The sequence below is a fragment of the Misgurnus anguillicaudatus genome, chromosome 6 (genome assembly GCF_027580225.2).
Source record: "Misgurnus anguillicaudatus chromosome 6, ASM2758022v2, whole genome shotgun sequence".
NCBI lineage: Eukaryota > Metazoa > Chordata > Actinopteri > Cypriniformes > Cobitidae > Misgurnus > Misgurnus anguillicaudatus.
In genome coordinates this window covers 11,004,852-11,009,001 of record NC_073342.2, presented here as the reverse complement: position 1 = coordinate 11,009,001, position 4,150 = coordinate 11,004,852, and the positions used below count along the sequence as shown (strand labels likewise).

At 43.5% G+C, this 4,150-nt stretch overlaps 1 long non-coding RNA gene across 1 annotated transcript; it reads left to right on the top strand.

The window, feature by feature from the left end:
• Nucleotides 1-596: 596 nt before the first annotated feature.
• LOC129433483 (uncharacterized) lies at nt 597-3,773 on the top strand. Its single transcript, XR_012369989.1, has 4 exons — nt 597-1,206; nt 1,298-1,367; nt 2,064-2,770; nt 2,843-3,773. It is a non-coding gene; the product is annotated as an uncharacterized lncRNA (long non-coding RNA).
• Nucleotides 3,774-4,150: the final 377 nt, after the last annotated feature.

Genomic DNA, 4,150 nt, shown 5'->3' with positions numbered 1-4,150 from the left:
GCCGCTTTGTCTGCCCCATGTGCTCTTTGCTTATAATACTACTCCTCATCAATCTACGGGGGTCTCTCCATATTATTTGATGTTTGGGCAGGAGCCTAGGCTCCCTGTTGACTTCCTGCTTGGGAGAGTTCAAGAGCCAGCAACAGGTAGTGTTAATAGGTGGATTTTAGAACAGCAGGATCGGTTACAAGTGGCGTTTGAGGGTGCTCGTGAGCGTTTGGGGGTCATGGCGAGCCGTCGAAAGGCTCGCCATGACCTACAAGTGCGGGAAATACCACTGAGGCAGGGTGAACTTGTATATCTCCGTGATTATAATGTGAGAGGTAGACACAAAATCCAGGACCTGTGGAGCTCAGTGGTATATCAGGTTATAAAGGCCCCAAAGGAAGGTGGGGCAGTGTATACAATTGCTCCCCCCACGGAGTTAAGTAAAGTAAGGCATGTGCACCGATCTTTGCTGAAAGCTCAGGTCCAGACCAGCCCAAACTTGTCTTTAGGGTTGACAGAAACCCCAGTTGTGGCATCTGATTGTCCCCAGGAAGAGGAGTTTGAGGAGGATTTGTTTGTTGTGAGGCCGACAACTCCTGTTGTTCAAGTAGTGGGAGAGGTATCATCGGCTGTGGCCAATAGGGCAGTGGGAGCCCCAGAGGTTGAAGTAAACCCACAACCTATGATAACTCTACCTGCAGATCCTTTGGTAGAAGGGACTGAGGTAGTAAGGAGGACGGGGAGGGTGACTGCGGGTCAACACTCCAATGTCCACCATCTTCCTCGACCAGTGGGTATAGGTACAGTGTCTAGTATACTGGGGGGTGCAAGTGTTGCCTTATTCCGACCTTGGGACTGAGGGTCCTGGGGTGAGTTTTGGTTAGTTCACCGTCGGGGCGACGTTGCAGAAGCTGGGGGTGGAATGTAACCGGATTAGGCGAACGGTGAGTGACACCTGAAGCCACCTATCAGGGAGGGGCTGCCCCTTCTTAAGCATCGATTGGCTGCGGTATGTTATGCGTCATGTCCGATGTTCCGCTTGGTGCGTGTTGATAATGGCAACGGGTAAGTGTTTGTTGTGTGTTTACGCTAGCAGCTCGTACTTTCTGTGCTTGGATTTAAACCACCTCGGTTGTTGCTTTTAGCGTGTCTCTTGCCCTGTGTGTGTGGTGCCCTGGTTGCGCTGTTTAAGTGGATATTACGACTGCTCACCCTCAGGTACGTTTGTTAAACATGCTGTGGTATAGACGGGGTGGGGTAGCATTTTGTGCTAATATGAAATGCGTATGTGTGGTCTCTTGTACCCTAGTTGCCGGCGGCTGATAAGGCTGTGCTGAACCCATGCCTGTAGCAGGTTATGTTTATCATACCATTGGTTGGTAAGTGTTTGTTATTAAAACATTTAAACATTATTGTATGTCGTCCATCGCGGTTTGATAACATTATGCTCGTTTTTAGGATTCTCCCTTTTTGTTCTCTGTGTCACTTTGTTGTGATTCCGAGTTTGTGATCTGGCGTTCGCATTGCCGTAAAAGCATCACGGTCTTCTCCACGCAACACAACGAGTACCGTAAACTGTCTGGTTCAGCTGTGTCTTGCCCCCTTTCTTACTAAATTAGAGCTATGGCGTCTTCTTGACGCGTAGGGGGACGACTAGCAGCCTCTCTATTGGGTTTTTGTTTGTTTTGCTGTAACGCATTGCGTTTCCTTTTTGTTTACCCTCTCTAGTTTTGTTTATTTTGATTTTGTTATGTTGTTTTTGGATAGGATTCAATGGATTAGTTATTTACTCCTTTTTATTCTTTAAAGTGTTTTGGTATTATACTGTTGTTGTTTACTCTCTGCTCCAGTGAACTGGGTCATACGTGACCGGTTAATGGTTTACTTATTGTACAACCATTGCAATTCTGTTATGACTTGTGTTTGGTCTTGTGAATTTGTTTTGATTATGTAAGATGTCGTTAGTTTAATTTCATTTCATTTGATATTTCTTTTTTTCTTTCCGCTAAGGCTGACTGGTAATATTTTGTAGTATTATTTAATCCCGTATTAATCCAGTTTTCCATCTGTTGCAGGAGCTGGGGTCCCAACGGGTGGATGGAACTTTCCGGTGGTGGTTTTTCTTTTTCATTGTGTGTTGTTTAACACGAAGTGTGTGATTTATTTCATTTGAGTGCACAGTGGTGTGTGTGTGCGTGCGTGTGTGTCTATGTGGACCCAAGTCGAGATTAAGAACCCCCCTATCCTGTTGGGAACCTCAGCTCTGCTTAATTTATTTTTCTTTAACTTTCAGTTTTGTGTGTTTGCAGTGTGGTTGCCGTGAATTGAAGTAGAGCGACAACTTATATGATTAACTGCTTATTTTAATGAGATTAAGTAATAAAACTATTTTTGTATTGTACTCACGTCTCTCTACTCTTTCTTTGTGTAGCAGGATTAGGTGAGCTGTGATTGACAGCTACTGTCACCTATCAGGAAGGGGCAGTCCCTTTTTAAGCACTGATTGGCTGCTGCTCGGAATGCGTCATGTCCTGTGTTTCCCCCGGGTGTTTGTAGCAATAGCGACAGGTGAGAATTGTTAATGTGCTGTTCGTAGTTTTAATCTGTATGTTATTTAAAACTTAGTTTGTGTTGGTTTTAGCGTGTTTGTCCAGCGTACTGGTGCCCTTGTGCTGTTGGTGGCTTAAATGACTGTGCACCCTCAGTTGGCTGTGGTTGACCTGTTGTAGGTTAAACAGTGCTGTAAAAGACGTTAATGTGTCTGGGGTGATGCCACTGTGCGGTAAGTGTCCAACCACAAATTGTAATGTTAGTGTATGATGTTTAGATTTTTAATTATGTTTGTTTACTTTAGGGTTCTCCCTTTTGTTCTACGTGGTTCCTGGTTGCTGCCTGTTTGAGTCTCGTGCTGTTTTATCGCACCGCTGTAACATTACATTATTGTCACCGCTGTAAACCGGACTGTCCACTGTCTGGTTCCTGAACTTGAGTGTGTATTATCTTGAAGTGGAGGATTAGCGCACTGGAGCCGGCGTATGGACTTTGGTGTTTGCGCCATGACTTTCGTGTAGCTTCAGCTGCCAGTTTTCTTTGTTTGTTTGTTTTTGTTTCTATTGTAAAATTTGTATATTATTGTTTTGAATATGTATTTTGCTTAATATCCTTTCAGGAGCTGGGGTCCCCACGGGTGAGGGATATTGTGGTGGTGGTGGTACTGCTCAACGGTTCCCGTGTTACACATTTGAAGTGTATAAGTGTGTGTACATTGAGTTCACGGTGTGGTGTGCGAAAGTGTGCTTTTGGACAACTTGTGCCAGTGATCCATCGAGTGGGTAACCTCAGCTCTGTAGGTTTGTGTATTGTTTTAATTAGTTTATTATTTGTATTCCTTTCCACGCACTGCATTGTAGCAGTGTGGACCATTAAACCTTAAATTGTTTTGTATTTTTGTGTAACTTTGTGATTATGATGTTTTATGTCATTTGTTTTATGTATTTTGCTGCAGTGAGACAGATTTGTTTTGAATAATGTTGTCTTCTGTCTATTTTACACCTAGCTCATTGCCATGAACAAAGAATATTGTGTAATAAAAATTTATATTTTTTGTACTATACCCACGTTTTCTGCTCCCTTCACTTTTAAGAGGAACGAACCTGTGTGCCTTACCGCCTTTCTGGGTGTAAGGAATATTTCCCTGGGTGTAAGTCCCGGGGTGGCGTAGTCGGAATTTTATCTAAAATCTTTGCTTTCGTCTTAAGCTAAACTTTCACCCCCTCGTCATGCCACATTTGTTTAAACGAGGAGTGAACCTGTTTGCTTTCCCACCCTTCTGGGTGTTATTAGCATTTCCCCTGGTGCAAGTCCTGGGGTGGCGTAGTTGGAGTTCAAATATTAAATCTGTCTTTTTGTTCTAAGTTATACCCTCACGTCACATAAGCATGTAAAACGACCAAGTATGAATATGCACAAAACAGACAGGGAACATACCTGTATATAAGATCTTTAGATAATGAGATTATAATGGTGCTATTAGAGGATGATCATTTGAGATGGTTTTGTCGCTCTTTACTTTCTTAGACTTGCACCTTTACCGTTGCGTCTCTTTCTCGTCTTTCTACCAACAGATGTGTGTACTGTGAGCTGACGTCGCGTCAAACTACAT